We start from the raw sequence: 26344 nt of genomic DNA, 5'->3' as shown, positions 1-26344 counted from the left end.
CAGGACACATTACTCATAATAAAGCACTAAGGTTTCACAATATACATTATTTCCAACAATCCAAATGGATCAGGAAAACTTGTCTTCTTTCAGTTTCCATACATGTAGGGATGGATTCTACTTGTTTTTCTTTCTTTGTTTTTCTGAAAAGTATTTCTGATAAGACAAGAGATTCTTGAACCTGTCAAGACACTTAGTCTGAGCAATTTGCTCAGAAAAGGCAGAACAGAGCAAAGATCCAGGAACTAATGTCATAGCCAAGGTCGGGGATACCGAACTGGAAGTCTCATTAAATAATAAAAGACAATGTAAAATGCAATCACGTTCAAAATTACTAGAATTATACATGCACCTGCATAACAGATTGCAAATGGACATCACTACAGGATCAAATACACTGATAATTTCTAGAGTAAATGAGTATAGGATATGAAAAAATAATATCACGTGTAATAAACCAACAGAGATATAGATTTCAAGTATAGGAAAAAGCTGTACTAAAAAACATCAGGCTGTCAGCTTCAGTGAAGAAAACAGCCAGGAATATTTGTTGGAGAAAAGTTTCATATAATAAATCCTACAAAGGGCATACAGTTCTTCTCACAAGAATGCAGTTATCTGTCATATCATCACAACTTCCTTGATTCGTGGTATAACAAAACACTGAGAAACTGGAAGTCATTCCTGCTGGGGAAGAGCAAGAAGATTTTATAATTTTATGCTTTTGGAAGTGTAAAGGGATTGATAATATTGATCCCCATTGCACTTAGCAGTTATACTTCTGCCTTGGAGAAGTTTGCAATCTCAAGAGTAGTAAATCATTAAATTTTATCAAGAGCCCTAAGGTAAGTAGAAAGTAAAATCTTGGATGTGCTTATTGTTTATTTTTCAGGTGTGACAGAATAACAGATAACCAGAGGGTAGACTTAGTAGCTAGAAACACTTGGGACAGTTCCAAATTTACCACTGAAAATTTCTACTAGCTTTGCTCTCTTCCGGCACTTGGGTTGCAGTCTCTGAAGTGCTGGAGAGATTTACATGTGGAATTATGGCACACCTGTGTAATGCTCTACCTCTGGTCATGGGACAGATACCAAAACAATGTTTTTCAGGGAAGATCCTATAGACTGTTCTATGCAGACACAGGTTATAAGAATGTTCTTTCCTTTAAAAAACCAGAAACTTCCAATCTCCTAATCATTTTAGATTTTTAAAATCCTACCAGGTCATTATCTTAGATGATGATCAGGTAGGATTTTAAAAAAAGGTTTGCAATTAGAGGGCTGTAGTCAGGATGAAGTGTTAACTTAAAAAGAGGGGCAAGAGTTGCAGCCAAGATTACATTCTTAATGGACCATGGGAAAATTAATAAAATTAGGGCAAAGAAGGGCAGGCTTGAAAATGAAGAGTAGACTAACAATCTTTCTGAATAAATTATTTTGGTTATTTGGGTGGACACCGTGGAGAAATTATGTGTTCTAGAAGAATAGCAAGACGGTCAACAAACATATCAGTGCATATTTTAGAAAATATTTAGGAGCACCTTTTTCCTTTATTTGGAAGTCAGAAGCAGTACTTCTGTGGTTAATCCTATCAAATTGCATCCAGCTGCTTTCCCCTAGTTGCTGTCTTTCAAATTGCTTTCAGTTTGAATGCCAAATAACAGGATCCAGAATTTGAATTAATTTTCAAAACCCTAACATTCACTAAGATTATGGCAGGTAGCACATACTTTAGAAATTTTCAGAGGTTTGCCCCAGTTTGACAGAGCGTTGAGCTCTACTATCAGCAGCTGAAGATGAGAATCATTTTGTTTTAAGTCTAAAATGAGACTTCTAAGAGGAAAAGATCTTCTCATACATCAACTTGTTACAGCCATCCAGAATTAATTGTTTTCTTTTTGCTTGTTAAATATCAAGTTTCCTCTTTGGAAACCACATAATCATCAGTGGAAATCCTCTCTACATTGGCATGGGACTTTGTAAAGTGGACATGACATTTCCTGGATTAGTGATGGAGTCTTGTGCCACCACTGATCTTATATTAGTTAGAATGAAGTCCTTGTCTAAAACTAGGCAACTAGCTAGTATTCAATAACTGAATACGGACACTTTTTTTTTTACTGAAATGCTATTGTAACAACAACTTACTAGACTGGAAGATTAGGTGGGATCATTTTTGTTGTATCTCCTTGAAGGGTGAGTGGCTGCTCCATTATCTGTAGTTCTCTAAAGATACTAAATATTTAGGTATATGAGTGTAATAAATCAAGTAAGGAAATATTCATGTGGAAATTTTTTGAAGATTCTCAATGAGAATGTATCAGCAGTAAGCCTATGTATATACAAAAAGTACATATGTTTGCCTAGAGTTACATTTGATCTTAATTCATGATATTATAAGACAATAAAACTATATTAATACTTTTTTTGTGATATAGCAATCTTTTTTCTTTTTGCTGCTGATGATATTTCATTTCCTAATTCTTTGATATAATGACTAGAGATGAACAGTTATGAAGGGTAAAAACCCACTCCTTTAAAAATATTTTATTAAAGCTTTTCATTCTTGGATTATGCTGGTTATATTTTGGGTAAATATTCCTTAGGTCCATAGTAAATGTTCTTTTTCTTGTAAAGACCCTTCCCCCCCTTTTTAATAATAGTAAGATTTGCTAAGACTTAACTGTCTGAATCAGTATTATAACCATATCAATTCAAGACAAAAAAGTAAAATAATAATTGTCTCAACTTTTCAGATATAGCGTTACACCTCTGGCACCTGTTCAAGTTGAGAAGCAATAATGAAAGAAGTGGTTCAAACTTCAAACAAGAAATGTATTTTGTTGTATAAAAACTATGAAAAATCATTCTGGTAGCCATCAGCTCTAGGAAGTGAGAAAGCAAGTAGTAATTAATAATTAGAAAAATAATTCTAGTATCTAAACACTAATTTTCTGTCTAATTTACTCTTATTTTAACACGTGAAGTAAGTGTTCTACTTCACAATTACCATTAATTCATCTTAGAATAAATGAAGTATAGAAACATATTTTTTTGAAAATATTATACAGATTGCATTAACACAATAAAAACTGGCAAGTGAAGTGTCTGTGTAACTCAGAATGTGCAAGGACAGACATAGGGAGCTGGAGTTGTTTAGTCTGGAGAAAGGAAAGGAGGCTCAGGGGGAATCTTATCACTCTCTACAGCTACCTGAAAGGATGCTCTAGCCAAGTGGAGGTTGGTCAGCACTCCCAGACTATAAACTATAGGAGGAGAGGATATGGCCTCAAGTTGCACCTGGGAGGGTTAGATTGGCTTTTAGTATAAATTTCTTCAGTGAAAGGCCTGTCAAGCACTGTAACAGTCTGCCCAGGACAGTGGTGGAGTGACCATTCCTGGCTGTGTTTAAAAGATGTGAAGATGCGGCACTGAGGGACGCAGTTTAGTGCTGGACTTGGAGGTGCTGGGTTAGTGGGTGGACATGACGATTAGTGGTCTTCTCCAACCTAAATCATTCCGTGGTTCTATGACTTTACTTTTTTCAGTGACCTCTTCTTTTAGAACTAGATTCATGGATGGAAAAAAGCCATGTGAATGGATGTTTGATTTGTTTTGGCATCTTTTCTTGTTTAATTGTTTGTTTGTTTTTCGGGGGGGAAGGTTGTTTGTTTTTTGGGTTTCTTTGTTCAAAATAGTTTTTGAGCTATCTTGTAGCAATGAAAGAGAGATCCAACCTCTGCGTACTAGGTACCAGGGATGACCACAGCACTCTAAGTATAGCTTCATATAAAAAAATGCTATGACTGAAATAGGCTCAATCTTTCACCTAACCCACAGTGTTCTCTGGTAGAACAAAGTACATCACTTTGTTGAAACCAATGAAACAGTGATTATTTACACCAATCAACGACATTCACCCTGTATCTAAATGTCTATGTATATTAGAGATTAACAGAAATTCCACATTTACAGGCTGCAGGGGTTTTTTTTGGGTTTTTTTTTTTTTTATTGTTTAACTAGAATAATCTTCCAATTTGAGCTTTTTAGTGAAGGAAGACGATCAAAGTCTTGGTATATGACCTATCACTGCCCATGACTGCTTTTTTAAAACCCTTGAAACCTGTGTCAAGTACTAATGACAATTAATTCTATTTTTTTGAAGTTTTTTTCCTGTCATTAGTAAGTACAGTAATTTCACGACTACAAGGCACACCCTGTTGACTAAATTTTTTCCCCGAAACCAGAAGTGTGCCTTATAGTCCGGTGCACTTTATCTGATGGACAAAGTTGCGAAATTTGCCAAACCGGAAGTGCGAGCTGCAATGGGGGGGCAGTGCCGCGGGAGCGCCGAGTCACAAGGTGGGGCGGGAGTGGGTGGCCACAGCCGGCAGGAACCAAGAAGGGAGGGAGGGAGCCAGCGCCGACCCGGGCCCGGGCGGAACAAGAAGCCGGGCAGTGCCGGCCCTGGCCCGGGCGAGGGGGAAACAAGAACCCGGGTGGCCCTGACCCGGGCGCGGAGGGAACGAGAAGTGCGAGCCCGCAACAGCCCTGAGCAGAGCCTGCCCGGCAGCGGCATCGAAGCAGCAGCGGCAAAGCCCCTGTGGCCTTGCGACCGCCAAATCGTGGCGCCACCGGAGCCCTTTGCAGCCGCCGAAAAGCGGCGGTGGCAAAGCAGCAGCAGGGAAGCCCCCGCAGCTGCCGCATCGCGGCGCTAGCTGAGCCCCCTGTGGCCACCGAGAAGCGGCGGTGGGGAAGCCCCTACGGGTGCCGAGAAGCGGCGTCAGGGAAGCCCCTTGTGGCCGCCAAATCGCGGCGCTGGCCAAGCCCCTTGCGGTCGCCGAGAAGTGGCGATGGGGAAGCCCCTGCGGGAGCCAAGAAGCGGCGGCGGGGAAGCCCCGCAGCTACCGCATCCCGGCGCTAACCAAGCCCCTGCGGCTGCCGAGAAGCAGCGGCAGGTAAGGCCCTGTGGCCGCCGAGAAGCGGCGACAAGTGGCGCAGCCCCGGGGAAGCGGAGAGAAGCGGCACGGCTGCGGGGAAGCAATGGGAAGCGCCGCTGCCGCCAGCCGCAGGGAAGCCGGGACGCAGCGCCGTCGCGCAGTGGGAACCGGGTGCCGTAAGCCGTGCCAGCCAGCATCGGGGGCGGGCGGGAGTGCTGAGGCCCGCTGCACGGGGAGGGCACCTGGGGCTGCATTTAAAGGCTACACCGATCTTTGAAAAATGTTTGCAAATTGAGCACCTGCCAGCAATTCGTTACTTTGTTGAGTGCCGCGTGGTTCCTTGCTGCAAAAAAAAAAAAGTACGCCTTATAGTCCGGTGCGCCTTATCTGATCTACAAAGTTGCGAAATGTACCGGCTCCTGGGGGGTGCGCCTTATAGTCTGGTGCACCTTATGGTCGTGAAATTACTGTAGTTGTGGGACATTTATTTTGAAATATTGACCTCTGATATGAAAGAGTCCCCAAAAAAGGACTTTCTGAGAGTAAATTGAATATTAGCCATAAGAGACTCTTGAGAGTCCATACACATTAGCAAGAATACAGTCGATGATGGGAATCATGGAACAGTCCCTTGAAAGGGACTTCAGGAGATCAGGTACAACTTTTCATGGGGAATGCACCCTGTTCAGCTGAGTCTTGGAAAACTCCAGCAATGTGATCAGACAGAAAATGTAACAATGATAGAAGTTTAGGAAATATGTCCTTTGAGGAGAGGTTGATGGATGCTCTTTATCATTTACTGAAAATAAAACCTAAACGAGAAGTCCATGATTGCAGATGTTCTTGTTTAATTGTTTTGGGTTTTGGCCCTAATTTGTGTAGTGCCTTTAGTGCTGGCCAAGTGCCAGTGCACCTACTAGAATGCAGTGCATTGAGACAATATTCCAGTACAGAAAAAATGGTCCCAAAATCCCCATTTTTTTTCTGAGAAGAAATATAGGTGATACAGGCTTCTGAGCTTAGGCTTTACAAATATTCTACTCTTAAAAGGTGAAACAATCACAGCATATCCAGAAGTTGTGGATCTTCCACTGAAAAATTTTAACAAAAAGTTTGGTGAACCTGTACAATGGATTATGCACATAAAAGTGGATGATGTTCCAGGTTGTCCTGTTCTGGCCTGCACATTCCTCTCAGCCCCACGTGTTTACGATTATATCCTCTCCCATAACATGTTCTGTGGAAACTGTCTATACTCTCAGAGTATAGCCAACAGACACATACTATTACTATGCATTTTGATGATAAAGATGGAAATATCAGTGCAGAGTATATTAATTCCATTAAGATTTTAATAACTGCCCAGACTGTAATATACCACTATCTAGCAAACCTAGCAAGATTTCAGAACAATCTCAGTGGCCACCAAAAAACAAATAGTATTTTAATTATTCAGATGTTTTACACAAAAGCCTAAACCATCTTATTGCAGCATTTGACAGCAAGATTAACTACCTGTGCTCAGAAATATTGTATGCTAATCCTGCACTGTACAAGTGAAAAAGTGAAATTTTAAAAATATGAAGATAGAATTTGAAGAACTAGCACCGGTATCAGAATGACACCCAAGTGTTGTAACTGTAAATCATTTAAATGCATCTATAAATCTTCCATGCATTTCACCCATTTAATATAACATAAAATTATACCCATCCATTTTGAAAATAGGATTTAAATCTTTATAACTCTCATTAAATTACTATAATTTCACAATTAAATGAAGTTTCAAGGTATAGTAGAATTCTTCTTAGAATATTTGCTTTTAATCAGAAGGATACAGGCCATAATTAATTTCACCACTGCTTTCTCACCTAATAAGTGAAGTTTGTTTATACAAAGTTTAGCTAATTTTCCCTACTCTCCTCATTCTTGCAAACGTCTACCAGCAACCCTATGTAAAATGACCATTTTAAATAGCAGGATTTGTAAAAGGTTGTGGAATTCTGTGGAAATATTTAAACCGTTTAGATGTGTCTTTAATAAAAATGTCATAATTTAATGTAAGGTGACCATTGCCAAGAGGTAACTTATTTGCATTCACAGTGCTCCAGGCAATTTTTTATTCCCATTTCCCAGGAGTGAAACAAACATGACATTCAAAATTGCATGCCATATTGTGATTATCTGAGGAGATAATTCAAGTCATCATGCAAATATTAATTCTGAGCAGAAACTAGGTTAACAAGGCCATGTAGCACTTTTATTTTGGAACAAAACTTCTACTGAGCATTCACAGCAGTGTTTGAGTGACAGCAGAGCAACATGCAGTATAAACACTACAGTTGCAGGCAAAACTATATTAAAGAATATTATGCAGGATGATCAACCTTCCAGAACCAGAAAATGTCATCTTTTTCATCTCAGACTGCAAAGTCTGAATCACAAACTTTTGTATCTACTTCAAGAAAAGCATATATTTGAGCTTTAGGATAATGGTGCCATGGAACTGTGGGTGAGCAATTCATCACAAGCCCTTTCCTCTCCAGAGGTGGGGGCACATCCTTCTGTTTCCAGTGCTCCATATTTTAATGACAATCATGACAATCTTCTGTTGGCTTTCTCACAATTGTTATACCTATGATTTGATTTATTGTACCAAAATGTTTGGTTTTAGGGATTTTTTGGGTTGGAAAACTTCCAAAGTGTAAATATCAATTAGGATTATTAATTATCATTGTTTATATTAGAAATTACTTTAAAAATTGACATGCTTTGTACCTTAAGAACTTTCTGTGCTAGATTTTTGTCTTTGTAAAGTGCTGTAATTCTACAGAAATAGATTCTGGTTCTACTACTACTTGTGATACACAACATTTAAAGATTATAACTTTGGGAAGGCTAGTACCAATGTAATATCTTTGAAATTCACTTTTCAAAATAGCAGTTTATGGTTGTGAGCATGTGTATTTTACCACTAACTTGCAAAGAAAATATGGAACAAGAGGTATTTAATATGAGGATATGAAAGACTATATAAGGAGCAATATTTTGTTATTGAAAAGGCATTTCTTGGCATAGACTTGCACATCTCTTTTCAGAAATCTCTGTTTTATGAAAATCAGGTAGTATTAACCACATACCATTGACCCCTTGGTTTCTTTTCCAAGAAAGGAATAATTTCTAAGTCCAGTACCCTACTACAATTGTCATTATAAATCAGGAAACCAGAGCAAGCCTTTGAAAGAACTCATGAAATTAATTTGGCAGCTGAGACACATAACTGACATAAGAGAAAAAGGCATAGAAAGACATAAACTCCTAATAAATGTTTCTGCATCACCACAGATACTGAGTCTAAACACCCCAAGCCAAGCAACAGCACAGGACTTTACATATGGCAATAGCTTAGACATAAACTTCTGATTACATTGTTTGCAAGTTAAAATGTAAATAAGCAAATATCGAAGAAAAATAATTACTTCCCGCTATTTTAAGGTAATTATGAGCCATGCTAACAGAATCATTACGTATTTTTCAGCAATATTTGTGAGTGAGTGCATGGAAGGATAGTAAGAGAAGGGATCTGGGGAAAAGAGAGCTCCTTTTATTTGGTACCAATCAGAATAAAACATCTTTCTAAGAGCAACTTTTCGATCTGGATAGGTTGTATGGGACTATTCAGGCTAATGACAGTAATTTTTTGTTATCTGTTTATCATGTTGTTGCATGTTTTTTCTGCCTTTGATAGCTTATGGTTAACTTTGCTTTCTGACGTGTGTTAAAACAACGTTTCAGTCAGTCACTGTGGTTCTTGTTTTCAGTCCCGGAAATACTGAGGCCCTATCAAGCGTTTTGCTCAGTCTCTTCATAATCCCTATGAAGGAAAGGCATTATCAGATTCCTACATAGCACCAGAAATATTTTTGTTCACCTTTAGTGAAGGACTAGTGATTTTATGAAGGAAAGTATTTTCAGGCATTTAGAGTCTCTTGTGTACTTAAAGGAAACATAGCAATAGGAGGTTTGGACTGTCAGGGACTAATGTCCTCTACCATTGTGATCCCTGAACTATTCAGCTTGGGTATCAAACAACTTTTGTGAGAAAACAGTTCTTTAGAAAAAGAAAAACTGGTTCAAATGTAAGTGCAGTGTGGAGACTACTTCTGGGGATAAAAGATGAGGTCTCTTTTCTATTTACCTTCCAACCACCAACTATTTTCTCCTCATCAGAGATTGCCCAGCATGGTGTAGATTAGATTTTCTTTGATGTTTTCAAATGCTGAAAAGAAACTCCTTTGTCTGGGAGCTACTTGGCTTCAGGTAAAGAAAAAATGCTCCATCCTGTGTGAATGCCAGTTAAAGCCAATTATAACCCAACTGATTTTTCTTGGCATTAAAAAACAATGACAAAGTCAATACAAAATGCAATTCCATCACCAATTTACTGCTAATTCTTTAGTGTTCCTAGTTGGGTTCTTAACTGATAATAGGGATGCCCATGTGTGAGAAGGAGGTATTTTATGTTTAAAATGGAGACATTAATTGTAAAAAACACTGATCTTTAAAATCTTGCTAAGACAAGAAGAAACATGTAAGTCACTATTCTACCAGGTGAAAATGTCAAACTGACTAATTATGTTTCAAGCGCAGTTTGGATTGTTACTTCAAAGTGTGCCTAAAATACCTTTCCCACAGCTCTGTTAAAAGGCAGAAAATTAACTTGTTTTTCATGTATGAAACATATTGCAAATACCCTTTAGCTCTGATTTCACCAAAAGCACAGAGCTGCAGGGCAAAAAATCCTTTCCAACACCATATTATACATATGGAAAGAAGTGACTGTCTTTGCTTATACAACCACAAAGCAGAAAACTCTCAATAATCTCTCAGTAGTGTTAATAGGGGATGCACTGCATGCAACTTGAAATCGTTTCCAATGGAAATTTAAGCACAAATTATCCCTTATAATTAGTTTGCTAACAGAGAAATTAGGGGGTCAGAAGAAAGGAAAAGGTATACATGTTTCTTTCTGTCTATACATATACATATACATATACGTATACGTATACATGTACATATACATATACATATACGTATACGTATACGTATACGTATACGTATACATATACATACATGCGCAATTAGAATATATCCATGTAGAATTACTAGGGCATGGATAGCTAACAACAGCTTATGACAGGAAATGAAGAATGTGATATCTACTTTGTGCAGAGCAAACTTGCAGGAATGAAGACAGATGTTCATTAGATGACTTTGTTAAATACAAATACCATGCTTTACTCAAGGCTGTTATTAAAGCAATTACTTTTTTCAAGTGCACAGTAAAAGCTGCGCTTTGTGGTATTCTAGTGAGCATTATTGCATTAATATAGTGAATTTACCCAATCTATCTTTCATTACCAAACCTCACAATGATATTCTGATTAATGCATACTGTAGATTTTGCAGATGCCAGCCAGATGTTCAGAGAAAACTAATGCTTTTGGCCTGGGAAGTTAAGTATAAATCATATACATATACTGACACACCTAATGGAACAAATGGAAGGCATTCCTTAGTGTATTTGCTATCTAGCTTCTACTTATTCTTAGACACGACACACAACACAGCGCCCTTCAGCCTTCTGGATAAAGAATCAGATGAGAGGAAAATGCAAATAATTAAAAACAAAATTTGACCTCTATTGGGAATCTCTCTTGCTGTAAGGTACTCCCCCACCTCTTCCATCTGTCTGCCTCACAGGACAGGAGCCTGAGCACGCAGCTCCAGATCACAGTAAAGGCAAAAGGAAAGGAGTTGCTGCTGACAGCAAGGAGTAGGGTCAGGCAGGTGTCTCATGTCCGTCATCATACCCTCTCCTCTGGCCTGTGTCTCCACTTGTGCATAATGTATCTGCTGCTATGAAGGGAAGATACCTGCTTCTTTTTCTGAAATATTAACTTCAAGGCATTAATTTTTTTCAGCCTTCATAATAAGATCCTAGGATGGTATGCTATGCTAGCATCTTAGTCAGGAGACTGGAGAAAAGAAATCTGAACACAACAAATCTTAATGGCATCTAGCAAAAAAAGGGTTGTATCCTTATCTGTCTCCAGGGCCATTCTCCTGTCCTCCAGATACTTTTAGCAGTTTCCATATCTTGTTTATCTTAGCCAAGGAAATGCAACATAGACCTCATAAATGTCTGCCTGTTCACTCTGTCCCTAATTACAAATATGTTGCTTTCAAAGAGAGCAGGTGAAGAACCTTTGCTCCTCTCAGCTATGGATGAATGGCCAAGAACTTAAGTTTAGGGACAGGCAGAAAATAGCAAGGGGAAAGGCACAGTGTATTGTGTGCTCAGCAGTTCCCTGATCCCTACCACTTTTTCTGCTCACTGCTCTTGAGCGCTTCCAGAGCATCACAAATGCATCAAGCTCAGCTACTGCTTGAAAGTTTTCTGCAGGGTACAGATTTTTAGTCACACTGCATTAAACAGCAAAAGTGAAGCAGAACTGCCCTGTGCAGAAGCAAAAGAAACTAATAATGGGTTTTCCACCTTGCCAAACAATAAAGATTTGCTCAATTTACATCCACTCTTTCACTCAGGGTCTGCAAATGGTGGTCTGTTGGGTGGAGTGTCATGCAAGCAATAGTGGTGATTTGAAAATAAACATCATTATTGCTGTCAGATCCTGGTCTTTGATTTGAATTATATCAGTTATTTTGATTTTTAAGGGAGATAAAAAGACGTACAACATGCAACATAGCTTATTTAATCTTCTGCATCTATTGCTGCTCAGTTCATTGTGCACTGAATCTGGACAGTCTACCCTTGATTCATTTGGACAGAGCATAAACTACTGAAGCTACCCAGTTTCCAGTGCGACTGTCAGCACTGATTTTAGCATGTCTTTCTCCAATGTAGGTCTGATGCTGGACCTAAGTGTTTGAAAGGGCAAGAAAAACATATTTCTTCTTTTGTTTGCATTTTAGTCCTGCTCAGAATGACATAATAGTGGCTCCAGTGTGTCAACAGGTTTATTATAACATTACAGAAATTAATCAGTGAATTTGGGTCACTTTTAATAGCTCTGCACTGCTATATCACATATGATATGACACTGCATTGTTATATCATCATGCTAATTTTGTAGCTTACATGGGATCACAGACCCACAGAAACACTTGTTGGAATTCCAGAGTTCTGCTGAAAGCAAGACTATTACCAACACTGTGCTTCTATCTTATTAAGTCCTGAATAAGATGGAGACTTCACAGTGTCTCAGGGCAACAAGTACCACAGTATTCTTCCCAATAAAAGGTTTTTCCTGATGTTCAGTCTGAACCTCCCTCGATGCATTTTGTCCTTTGTTATGATATCACCAATACTGAGGAGTTCGGCTATGTAATATCTGTAAATCCTCCAAAGAAGTTGTATGCTATTAAATAACTCTGAACTCTTTCTCAATCAGGCTGCAGAAACTCCTCTCTTGTTACTAATTGTCAGATATTGAACTTTTTATCTTTTAACATTAGAGTATGGTATTTGTTCCAAATGAAAATGCCACTGGAGACAATGTCAAAATGTTACTGAAGTCAAGGTATCTTCTGTTTGCTGCTGTCCCAGGTTGGTCAGGTATAACTTTGTATTGAGAGATACTTATTGTATCTGTACTGTATACAGATTCAAGTCCTGATTTCTGTATTGTCCTTCATGTATATGTCAATTTATTAACAAAGGCTTTACATATAAACTATCCAGAAAACTCAAGAAAAGTCAACTTACATGACATTGACTCAAAACACATCCTGCCTTTACCTTAAGCAGCAAAATCAAAATACAGTAGAGCTTGTACTGATCTCTGACCAACAGGAGAAAAGACTGTGTGTTAGGCCTCACAAGGATGCACAGGGAAGATCTTGTGCCCTCAAATTCATATAAATTAAATAACAGGGCAAATTATGAACCACAGATTCACTGAGCAAGACCACTAGAGATCTTCTCCCTGGTTGACCTGTTCTCATTCTTCAGTGTTTGACATTTAGGACTTCAGGGAAGCAAGATATTCATGGTTTCATTTGTGCCAGGACATGTTAACCTAAATGATTCATGTTTCCATGCATTTTCCTCAGGCAGATAAATACAGAAATCCATTTGTTCTAGTGGGTGAGCAGAGCAGAATAGTGTGAGAATTAAGTATGGTTGTTTTGCACAATTGTTGTAACTAATGTGTAGGAATTAAAGATTGTTTTTTGCTATAACTGTTGCCTAGCACATACTGATCAGTTCCATTATATGTTATAGATATGCATTGAAACTTTTAAATCTATTACCTAATATGAAAGGTTTTATTATGAAATCAAACTAAACTTTGGTGCACTGTAGCATTTCTTTTTGCCATTTCTATTTTCCATTATCCATTCCCAGCATAATAACCTCGGTTGGTTTTTCAATTATAATTTCAAAATTTGTTAGAAATGAATGTGTAAATTCCAGAACTTTATCAGCTCTTCCATGAGATTATTAAAAAGATAAGCATTAGTGTCCCAACTGCTATGAGAAACTTCCCCACTAATCTTCCAGGTTTCAAAAATGGACAAAAAAATGTAACAAACATATTTCATTAATCCTTTTTTCTGTCATTATAAAAATGACCATATTAAGACATTTGCCTTTTAGCCTTGTACAGTGAAGACAATAGTCCTGGACTTGTAATGTGTTTTGGAGAAAATAAAAGTATTCCATTTGAAACATTGGTGCCTTGTACACCCTTAAAAGTTCTATTTATTGCTACATCTGCACCAAGGCTATTTACAGAGTTGTAGATGTGTGAGGCTTGTGCTCCCTGAATGATGAGCTGTGTGAATATGTCTCCTTCACAGTGGCAGGTGGAATAAATTATGACTTCTTCTGGTCCTGTAAAAGGGCATCCAGAGGAGATAAAATATGTAGTCAGTCTTGAAAGACTGTCAGACTCCTTCTTGCTGCAAGAGCAGCAGACCTGGAGTGAAATGTGCACACTCTAAAGCACTCCTGGGTTTCTGCCTAAGTTAATCCCAGAACCTACCTGAAGCTAAGGTGCCTAAACCACTAGTGCCTCCTCTCTGTAGCACTGGGTCCCCCAACACTTCTGAGCCATCCAGATCTAATGCATGACTACACTTCTGTTGAGTCAGACAAAGCAAGATGTGGAGCTTATCCGGCACAAAGGAGCCCGCCTGCATGAAACTTAAGTGTCAAAATGTTTTGACCAAATTTGAATTGGGTGGGTTTGTATCAGATCAAATGTTCTGTGTGAGCTGCTTGATTTGATATCAGGGGACCTAAGAATGAATATTCCTGACAGAAGTACTTAATTCACAAGTATTTTTTCTACTTATTTTTGTATAAAGAGACAGCTCTTAGATTTAAGGCTCTAATTCACTCGCCTCATTAAGCTTTGTGTAAAAAATATTTTTTATTTCATTATCTCAAGATCCACTGGTCTAAATTCAGAGAAACAGAATGTTGTGATTTCTTGTCTGGAAAATGAAGTTTGTCCTTTCTTCTCCTTGCCTGACTTGGAACAGAAAAAAGCTGGACATACAAGTTTTTAATACTAGGGATTTTTTAGATAATACTGCTCGCCTGTCTCACAGAACTTCTAGACAAAAGTTGTGACATTTTTTGGTTGCTTAGAACCCAGTCCCTGTCCATCTTCCCATCCAGGCGAGCCCACCAGGTAGGTGTGGCGGGCATGATCCTGTCTAAAGTGTGGGAAAGGGGGCATTCATACAAGTGTTAACACGTTGAGACTTTCTCCTCACAGAATTTTTGAAGAGATGCTCTCAGGGCTGTCAGACTGCAGCTGTGGTTGGCCTTTATGCAGATACAGACTCACCAGCAGAGGAGATTGCTTGCATGCCACTCACACGCACAGTTTGGACCTCAGGAAACTACAGCATCCTGTGGACCAGATTGCCTTACAGGCTCTCAGGGAGAAGTACACTCTTCTTCCTGAGAAATTCTCCAGATAGATGTGTGTCTGCAAAAAACACCATCAATTGCTTTATTAATTGTGTTTCCACTGCCATTAGGAGCACTAAGGATTTAGAGAAGCATGATGCTAGAGCACAGAGCAAGCTGTGATGATGCAGGTGAATTTATTTGTCACCTTCTCTTACTAATGTTTATAGCTTTTTCATACCCATCTTTTTTTCCTCCAAAAAGTGAAAAAAATTTTTGAGTAGAGAAACCTTAAATGTGCTCTTTGGAAATATATCCCCTAACTTACAGAAAAACGTGTATGTAAGATTATTTTAGCATGCAGTTTAGTCATCCAAATTTTTATGGCCCTTTTTCTGTTTTCTTGTTGGTTTACTTTTTCTAATCTGCATAAACTATTTTTCATTTGTTATAGCTATCTTAACCAACAGATGGTGCTATGTATAACATTTTTATGATACTGTATAAAATAGAAATAAATACTACAGTTAAACTGTACATGTAATTACTTTGCTAGAAAATAAATGTGGAATTGAAATTCACAATAATAAACGCTTATCATAAAAATTAGATGCAAGGAACAATAAGTGTTGAGACTCACTGATGAATGTTCATTTCAACCTGCAGGTAGGGAAGGATGGAGTTGCATACGTAAAGCTAGTTGTAGTATCAATGCTACTGTGCTTGTGCAGAAGGATCTTTTGCAAAATCAAGACTTCAGGTTGGTAGATTGTAAAAGCACTACAATTGTCAGTGTCTGTTTCTACTGCCTGGGATTAATACATTTATCTAAATTGAAATAGAAAGATGTGGTATGCCATGGGTACTCATGCAATTGTAGGATCATTCCAATATATGCAAATTATGAAATGCAGTTATAAGCACCAAAGTTGAGTACCGCCAGTGATCCACACTGTGCAAATATTTCATCATCCAAACAGTGCAGGTAGGTTTGCTGGTCCTACCCAAACCTATAAAATTAATCATGTGCATGCAAAACAGATTCTGTTTTCTCTGGGTTTGGACTTTCTGCCTGTAAAAGGGATGAGAGTTTCTCTAACAAGGGATGATCCAGTCTACTGTGGTGAATGTATTCTGATAAAGTTGTTGTCAGTATCCCCTTGTGTAATCTTTTCTCTTTCCAATTTTTATCCAAATTTGTTGGTTTTTTTGAACTAGGCCATAGTTAATCCTATTTATCCAATCCGTCTCAATTAATGTAATGACAGTTTATCCTACTTTTTAAATACTTCCAGGAAAGGCAGGTATTTTTACAACTTAAACATAAATAGATCAAGCAAATTACAAATATTCTATGTGGAAAAATCATTTACTTTGTTCTTTACTGGAATGAGTAGTCAAAGACACAATCAGTGTGGAATATTTTAAGAGAGCTTATCATATGTTTCAGTGAATGCTGAAACAAGAAGCCCTCAGTCTTACAAATGCCAACACTCAGATCCTTGTTCACATGAGTAAATGGGTTTTTTCCCCCCTCGATTTTGAAAATATTTCATTTCATTATGGGAATGTTTAAAGTTTGAGAAAGTAGTCTTCATTTTACAGCTTCATAACACTGAATTTCTGGTGACAACTGCTAAAATATCTCAATTAGCTATTTCCCATCTCATTTTATTCTCTTTTTGTTCATGCAGTTAGGAACAGAGGCATGTACTATCAATAAAGCAGTTGATTGTTTCTGTTGAAGGAAGATTTAAAATTGTCAGGCACAATCTAAAAAGTAGTATAATACCAATTTCATATACTCAATAAAAAAATACTTTTTAATCAAAAAAGCTTCCATTTTAGTCTGCCTCATAGATCTCATTAAATGCTATATTGATTAATGATCAGGAATTATAGAATACTGCAATAATTTGGCTGTATGTCAAGACAATTTTTAACTGAAATTGAATTGCTGGTGTTTGCTAGTCTGAGGGAGGAGAACATATTTTTTTCTTTTAAAAATGAACACTAGTTTGGAGTGAAAATTATGTCAACTTCAAACCACTTTCAGGATGGTCAAAATAAAACCATTCAGAATTTTCTTCCAACTTTCCCACTATCTGCACTTTCCTCTTGTGAGTGATGTGTCACTAGGTTAGTATGTTTCAACATGGCATGAAAGATTTGGGTTGGCTTTCAGGAAAAAGTTCTTTCCCCAGAAGGTGTTTGGGCACTGAGCAGGTTTCCCAGAAAACTGGTCACAGGAACAACCTGACAGAGCTCGAGAAGTGTTTGTATAATGCATTTGGGCACATGGGGTGATTTGGAGCTGTCCTGTTCAGGAGCAAGAGCTGGACTTCAGTCATCCTTGTGGTCCTTTCCAACTCAGATCATTACAGAGCTCTATTATTCTATTTTCAATCATTCTTCATCTTTTTGTCCTGTTTCTGTAGAATAGGAATTTCTTCACAGAGAGTTCTTAGGGTCATTTTTCTGTCAGAATTTGGAGCAAGGGAGGGATTTTCCCTGCTGGGGCTGAGATAAGGCAATTTACTAAAGCAAAAGTGAAAACCAACTGCAAATAGCTTCTCAGCACCCATTTTGAATGGGCATTATGGCTTTGTGTCCTGTCCCTGCTACTCCCTGAGAAGAAGAACATCAGCTCTGAGACCAGCTGCACTTGTCTTCTGGGACCAGATGCAATAAAATAAAGCACTTAGAAACACTTTGACTTCTGCATATCTGGCTAGTGGAATCCTAGGGACCGGATACTTGCATCTGCTCTCTCTTCTCAGTGGTTTTAGCTCTCCTCCCTCTAGCTTGCTGAAGGGTAGAACAGAGGTTATTACTTCTACACTGTAGCCAAATCATCCCTCACACCTGAGAAGCCATGGAACAAGAGTCCTCATGACTGAGTGACGGCCTGGGCTCAGGTGGCACACGGGAATGGGTGCTACAGAAGTCACTTCTTGATATAGGTATACATTTTAACAGTCAGTGAAGCATTCTCAGCCACATGACAAGAAAAGATGGGGTATCAGATCCATCTCATTTTCTGAGAGTACATTTGAACTCTTGGAGTTCATATCACCATGAGAGCACTGAGTGCTCCAAGTCAAAGAGGGACCCACTTGTTCCCATGCTCAGTGAGGGACTACTGCCAGAAATCGCACAGTTATTCTGTGCCCCTCTTCTCCTACTTATTCATTCCAGCTCTTTTGAGTTTATGTTCATACAGGTCTTAGATTCCTTCATCTGAGAAAATAGCTCCCACCAGGTTGGAATGTGCTGCTGGGTTACACAAAAGTTTGTTAAGAGCCTTTTAACTGAAATTGCGGCAAGTCAACTTGGATGAATTTATGTCCGTATTTGCAATTTAGCTTTTTCCTGAGAAATGTCGCATACTGCCAAGAGTTGTTCGCTACCTGAGTTGCTATAACTATCTTATTTCTCTGGTACATGCTGAGAGGTCACTGCTATAAGGACACAGAGGAAGAAAGTTTTTGTCCTTGAAAAACATGAAGTAAGTTTTATTTTTGTTATAAGATTGTCTTATTATATAACAGTCTACGTGAATATATTCAATTATTCTGATCATAAAGAGGATTGCCTAAGTGAGGAAAGGTCTTAGTTATGATTGTCACTCTTCGTTGTATCATCATATTGGACCTTAACAGGGGCACAGACAGGGAACATCACATAATATCTTGAATTCCCTGTAAGCTGGATATGAATGTCATCAACATTAATTCACAACACCATTACTTTGTCAAAGTTAGTTACACGTGCTATTGTTTTGAGAATATTTGACTGATACAGTTGCGTCTATAATTAGGAGTCTGTCACATTTCAATTATATTTTCCTAAAGGCTTATAAATCAGATAAATTCCCTTTGGGCTGAAATGTGCCATGATAATTAGTGTGGAGCCAGTTTTTTTCATGTGCTGTGGTCCAGTGCTTCGTTAAAGGATTATTGTACAAATAGGGTGGGTGTGTTGTCATATATTTTAGACCTTCAAAAAAATTTAGGTTGGTATTTTCAGTTTCATGTAACCATTTTGTTATAGAAGACACTGAGAGTTTTGCCATTGCTTTGTCACAGCATGCTAGCAATCCTAAGTACTTGCTAAAGACACTTGAAATATAAAAGTAGTATATTTCATAACTAAATCATACTGTCTCAATAAAGTGCTGAAGGAAGAAAAGGAGGATCAAATGCTAAATTGTCTTATTTCTGAATATCTTTCTAAGTAACAGGTCTTGACAAGAGTACATTGTGTGAATGTACAATGTAAAATAGCTGGATAAGCTGCAATTGCGTGTAATTAGAAATTCATCTTTGGAGGTTGTGGAGGAAGAACAATTAATACCTTGAATTTATTTTCTCAAATATGAGTTTTAGGAAAAAAATTAAAACATGCAATGATGCACAGTTGTGCTGTGAAATTCTTAAAATGTGAGCTAATTTTAAGAAGATCTTCACTGAATATTAAACAACCTTGGAAACTGCTACCCAGAAATAGCATTTTTTTCTCTGTTCTTGGTGTAGGGGTGGAGTGCCGAGAGCTCATTTTTTCAGAAGAGAGGCAGTTGTCAATTTTTTCAACCTAGTCCAGCTTTGTATGTAAGCTAGGCTATTGGATTTGCATTTGTGGGTTGTTATTAGACAGGGACTGGTGCTTTTAGAGCTGTGTCATGCAGACTAAAAAATCTTTAAGTGTTTCCCTACATTTATCCACAAATATTGGAATAAATAAAGGTGTTGGAGGGGTGGCATTTTTTTTGTCCAAGCAGGCAATGTACTAGCGGTGACTCTTCCTGCATGGAGCCCAGCTGCTTCCAGTGACGTATCTTCTCTTTGGGGAGAGCATTTTAGCGGTAATGGAGGGAGGAAAATATGGCAAAAAGACGTGGGGGAAAAAATACACAAACATTCTTAAATTCTGTTTTCATGTTAGCAATCCAAACTGAAACTGTGGAAAAGGGTAGGCTTTTTTGTATCTCACATGAATACAAGATGTATTTTTCAATCAACTTTTCTCTTCAAGCAGATTTTCATTATGCTTAAGCATAGAAAATTTATTATTGTACAGGAAACTGGAGCAGGCCAGTTGTGAGGTTGTTTAGCTTAGCAGTGTTCATCTTCTAATGGTCACATAGATAAGATTTAGTACAGCTTCTGTCCTGGGCAGGGAACAATATATTCTCAGAGAATCATAGAATTGTTTGGGTTGGAAGGGACTTTCAAAGACCTTTTAATACAACCCCCCCTTCATGAGCGGAGACTTCCGCCACATGAACAATTTCCTCAGAGCCGCATCCAACCCAGCCTTGAATATTTACAGATATGGGGCATTTACAACTTCTTTGGACAAAACCTGTTACAGTGTGCCACCAAAAATTCTTCTTTATGTCTAATATAAATCTATTTCATTTCGCTTTGAAGCCATTTCCTCTTGTCCTATCTGTCCTTGCCAAAGGTCCCTACCTGACATTCTTGTAGGCGTTCTTCAGGTACCGAAAGGCATCCAAAGGTTTCTCTTCTCCAGGCTGAACAGCCTCAACTTTCTCAACCTGCTTTCACAGCAGAGGTGCTCCATCCTTTAGATCTCTGCCCAGACCTTTCTTGTGCCCCAACAAAACCTAATAGTTGTTCTTGTTAATTTTATGAGGTTTGCATGGCTTAGGATTAAGGTGTGCTATTTAACCCGATCACATTTCCTTTTGTGAGGTTCTCCCAACTACCTGGTACCTTCTGAGCCAGTGCCTCTGCATGATGTGAGAGACGGTCTAGGGTACAGGGGGTATCAGTGCCATCCTTACTGTCTGGAAATAAAAAGAACCCGTCTATGCAGAGATGAGGGACACTAGACCCACAGCTCATACTTCTCTTTTTTGTCTATGAATTTAATTTAGAATGGACACAATTAACAGTATCAAAACCATGATGCTAGATAGCAGGAAGAATTAAAGAGGCAGAGAAAGAAAATCACTGTTCAGAAATCATCTCACTCAGGAGAGTACAGAAGCACATATTTTTGTTCTTCTGGAGATCAGGAGGTACTGAAGACCTACTTACAGTAATTTCACGAATACAAGCCGCAGCAATTTGACAAAAATTTTGGTGGAAACCCGGAAGTGCGGCTAATAGTCGGGTGCGGCTAATATATTAATAATATTCTGACATTTACAACCCCAGACGTGCCAGCCAGAGTGCCGAGCCAAGCACCGGCCAGTAAAAGCCGGCATTTCTCAATTGTTACAGTGTTACCGTGTTGCCCTGGCTCCCTGCAGGCAGCACGGGGGGCGGGGAGAGAGGCGGGAGAGCTCTCTTTCCTCCTCTGCTGCAGCCCAGGGGAGGAGGGGGGGGGGGGGCGCGCCGCCATTGCCGCGGCCCGGGGAGGAGAGGTCGGAGGGGGCGCCGCCATTGCCGCGGCCCTGGGAGCCGATGGTGGGGGCGCGCCGCCATTGCCGCGGCTCGGGGAGCCGACGGGGGGGGGCGCCGCCATTGCCGTGGCTCGGGGAGGACGCGGGGGGGCCGTGCCGCCATTGCCGCGGCCCGTGGAGCCGACCGGGGGGGGGGCGCCGCCATTGCTGCGGCCCCGGGAGCCGACGGGGGGGGCGCGCCGCCATTGCCGCAGCTCGGGGAGCCGACGGGGGGGGGCGCCGCCATTGCCGCGGCTCGGGGGGGCCGACGGGGGGGAGCGCCGCCATTGCCGCGTCTCCGGGAGCCGGCGGGAGCCCCGCGCCGCCATTGCCGCGGCCCGGGGGGGGCGGGAAGTGCGCGCCGCCATTACTGCGGCTCGGGGAGGAGGTGGGGTGCTTTGTCCGCGCCCGCCACCGGCGCCACGGGCGCAGGAAAACTCCGTCCCCGCCCACCGCCGCTGCCGTAGGAGCGGGGGAAACTCCGTCCCTGCCTGCCACCGCGGGGCAGCGCCGACCCGGGGTGACCGAGCCCAGGGGCAGCGGCGGCCGGCCCCGAGTGGCAGCACCGGGCTGGGCCACCTGGCCCTGTCAGCGGCCCCTAGCGGGTCGAGCCTGCACAGCCTTAGCTCAGCCAGTAAACCCCGCCCTCCCGCGGTTCTGTTACTAATTGCACGCGGGTCCTCGCTGCGAACGACAGAGCGGCTTATATTCGTGTGCGGCTTATCTATGGACAAAAACCGAAATATTTGCCAACACCCAGAGATGCGGCTTATACTCAGTGCGGCTTGTATTCGTGAATTTACTGTATATTTAAGTACTTTCTTGAGCATATAATTTAAAATACAATTTTTCCTTCAAGTCATGCCATATTATAAGAACAATTAAAACTGCCGTTTATATTTGCCTTGTTATGGAAATCAGGATTTCTTATGCAAGGTTTGTGTTTTTCCACACATAGTCACTACTTTTCCTTTCATACACAAAAGGAAAATCAGGGAAGAATAGACACCTTGTACCACTTTATGACAGCCTGCTAGAAAGTAGGAGGAAAAAAAAAGGTTAACTTCAATATTTCTTGTATTTGGATCTGCAACTGAGAATTTCCTCAAACTTAATTAATTTCAGTTTACTTTTGTTTTCATTTAAACACTGTAAAATATTTATCGCTAAAATTTCAAACATAGATATTTAGTCTTAGCTGAATAATTACTTGGCTTGACCCTCATTGCTTGTTTTCTTCCTTCCTGCTTCCAAAAGTTGTCAGTGAGCTTGCTTTTTCATAACTTCTGAAGAAAATTACCAGCAGCACTAAAAAGCTTCTTGCTAATGTTCAATATTTCTTCAATTTAGAAAAGTTTGGGTTTGGTTTTTACCTTTTTTTCTTTTTTATTAAATACAGCACACACATAACTATACATGATGTTGGGTAAATATCTACCTAAATTGGATGTTGTACTGGTGTTTATTTCAGGAATTAAAACTTTTAGTGCTGGCATGTGCATGAGTGTCTGAATGTGCAATGCAGTCTATGATCTTTCCCAGAAGTTATCTGAAGTCTTTTCTTTCTCTCTTCAATAATAAATGAGCAGAGCTTCAACAGCAGCCTGATGAGAGTGCCAAATAACTGAGCTATCATCTGCAGAGTCAGGTGTCAGTTCTCAAGCATGAAGGCAATTGCTCCTCTAACACGTTTAAATGTATCCTTGCTCCCAGGGATCAGCTTAGGGAGTCTCAACCACCTCTGTCAGAAGCAGTGCCTCTGCACAGACCCTGTTGTGGTGTGCCAACCTCTTTGGCTTCCAAAAGAGTCATCCTTGAGAGAGATCCCTCTCTTCCAGCTCTTCTCAGTTCAAGGGTTTGGGGCAGGAAAGCTCTTCCATTCATCACGCATCCCTCAAACAGAGGACAGGAGATATCTTGATATTTCACTTACTAGTTTGAGATCTCAGTTAATTCTCCTAGGTGATTGATTTCTGAAGGCTAAGAAAACTGTAACAGCCTTTTAGGGAATCTGGCTTCAGAGTTTCCCCAGCAAAGGGTTTGTCCACAGTATAGTCATCCACTGTAATGCTGCAGCTCTTATTCAGATGTACATCCTCTTGTAGGCAACATCTAATGTATCCCTGTGCTTTCCCTTCTGCTACGTACTGCTCAAAGTAGTGCAAATGCCTCTGCTGTTGAACTGCAGCATGTTAGGAGAGCCTTATTTTGGGAAGGATCAATAGCACAAAATACTGATATGAAAAGCCTTTGAGTACAAACTTCAGTTGATTTGGTCTACTAGCACAAAGAGTAGTGGGTAACCTCTATTTCCCTTGCTGTATTTTTTCCTGGACCAGAATTGAATATCTACAGAGAGTAAGAAGAATTTGGAATTAAAAGTATCTGGGTTTCACATTTTAAATACTTTCACAAAAAGTATGGTACCTGTAAGTATTTTGAAGTAACCTTTTCTGGCTTTATTCTCATTCACTAGACCTCAGTACTTGCACTGTGTCTATACAAAATTCCATGACTCACTATTTTTGAGTTTTGTAGCTCAGAAAACATGAGCTACACGTCCAAAGTCCTCTTGGTCTGTAATTTACAGCGCAACAGTGGTTGTGTCCAGTTGTGTCCATTGCTAGGCAATGACAATGAGGAATGCTGAAGTCCCCAAACATTTTCACCATATTTTTAAACTATTTTTTGAGAGAGATAAGATTTTTAAAATATTTGTTAAAATGTCTCATTTTAATAACAAAAGACATTTCTGCATACTCATCATTGGATAGATTCAAAAGAGTACTATCAAAATGCCTTGAAGTATGAAGAAACAAACTAGTTCATGAATTTATGTTTGATAGCTTTAAGTACTTTCTACACATGTACATACACTTCTCATCCATCTAATCTAGTAATTTTTTCAGTGATGCATTTTTTTTTGTCCTTAATATGCTAGACATAGATGTTTTTCTGCTATTCACAAAATACTCTGCACTATTTAGTGCAAAATATTGCAAAACATGTGAGAAAACCCTGGCTCTGCAGGGAGATGTTTTAGAATAAGGGAAAATGGGAATAAAAAATTTGTTATCAGATTTGACAGGATTCCATTTAACAGCTCAGTTTATGAATTATATGTGAGTTACAGACCATACTGTGCTTTCTAATTCTTTGTGTTAGTGCTCTATGGTACAAATGGTACCATGGTACCGATACAATGATTGGAACAGGAACACTGCTGAGACATACCACATTTTTTTGTGAAGAGCACAGATTTAAACCTTCCCAAGCACACTCACATTAGTAAATTCACAGTGATGCAAGGGTGGCTCAAATGTCCTTGATAAATGTTGCAGCAGTGCAGATGTAGATGGAAACACCTCCAGGACCAGCTCCAGCAGAGGGGGGTAATGCAAGCCACAGCTGCTGATTATACACCCACACAAACACAGGCTCCAGCTGTAGCTTGTGTTCCTGTGAAACAAAAAAGGATATTGCAAGTACCGTCTTCTATGGAATCATCTGAACAAAGTTTGGAGGGCCAGAACACCTCTCCTGTGAAAAAAAGACCCAAGAGAGTTGAGGCTGTTCAGGTTGAAGACAAGAAGGGTTCAGGGAAACCTCACAGTGAGATTTTGGTATCAAAAGAAGCCAATAAGAAAGCTAGAGAGGGGCTTTCTGACCTGAGCATGTAGTGACAGGACAAAGACTAATAGCTTTAAACTGAAATAGGGAGGTTGACCTTAGATGTAAAGAAAAATTGGTTTTTTTCGGATTAGATTGCCCAGAGAAAATATGGGTGTCCCTTCCCTGAAAGGGTTTAGGTCAGGATGCTTGGGGCTTTTTTCAACCTTGTCTGTGAAAGATGTCATGGAAGACAGTGTTGGACTTAGGAGGTCTTTCTAGGCTCCTGCCAACCCAAAAACTCTATGATTTTGTGATCTACTAATTGACCCTTTGTTATGCTCATTTATTCTTATTTTTTTCTTGAAGGCATTGCTACTTAGCTGCTTTCTCAACACCTGGAGACAACCAACTGTTCTGTGACATTCCTTTTTCCACTTCAATGGTCTAGAAGTGTTTCAGGTGTCATCACCCAGAAACTGAAAATGGAAAAAGAGGTGAGCATCAGTTTTGACTGCCCTGAGAGTGTGAGAAGAGAGGAAGTTTGTCCAGCGGTTTCTCAAGCAGAGACTGCCAGACTATCTGAGACACCTTCCAGAGCTTTTGTGGTTATGCTGATCAGACACCAGGTTTCCTTTAAGTGTAAAATCATCTTGGGGCTCTCCAAGCTGTCACAGAAATGATCTGCCAGAGGCAACAAAATGGGAACATCTCAATTTAAATGCTTCGAGGACAACTGACAAAATCACATCTCTTGCGATGAGTTTTCTGGCATCTATTATCTCCTGTCACCTCAACATAAACCAAGAGACCCGTGGTGGATATTTTGTAACCAAATGAGAAAGTATGAATTATCAAGTACCATTAGACCGTGCTGCCACTCTATGTGACATTGCAGTAATACAAAAGATATGGAAAGTTTTGCCTTACTGTGCCACCCACTGGAAAACAGACCTAGAAAACCAAAGTAAAATTTAAAAAGGAAATTAATGTGCCTGATGCCATATTTTTCATCAGTTAGCACTAAATGTGAAAAATGCATTATTTAACTGATGATCTGCAAAGACAGTAGCTAAAAATTAATTTTCCTTATTTTTTACAAATACACTATTTTTCCCCCTCAATTACAATTTGAAACATAGTATTGCAATCATTTAGCACTTCCAAAGCTTTCAAGAATCCCTTTAATGCAGGAGGCACAAATAGAAAACAGAAGTGTGTCTAATAGTAAAGCATTTGAACAGATCAGGTCTAGTCTCCATTTACACAGTATTAAAAAATAAACAAGCGTCCTATTGTTGGAGGAAAATAAATTCTGACCATTTTAACTTATTGTTTTAGCTGCAGCTGTAATGATATTTTTAACAACTAAAGAACTGATTGTGAGCTGGTTAAGTTCAATATAAATTATATATTTGAACTAAGTTAGGAA

The sequence above is a fragment of the Catharus ustulatus genome, chromosome Z (assembly GCF_009819885.2).
Source record: "Catharus ustulatus isolate bCatUst1 chromosome Z, bCatUst1.pri.v2, whole genome shotgun sequence".
Classification (NCBI taxonomy): Eukaryota; Metazoa; Chordata; class Aves; order Passeriformes; family Turdidae; genus Catharus; species Catharus ustulatus.
This window is presented reverse-complemented; position numbering follows the sequence as displayed.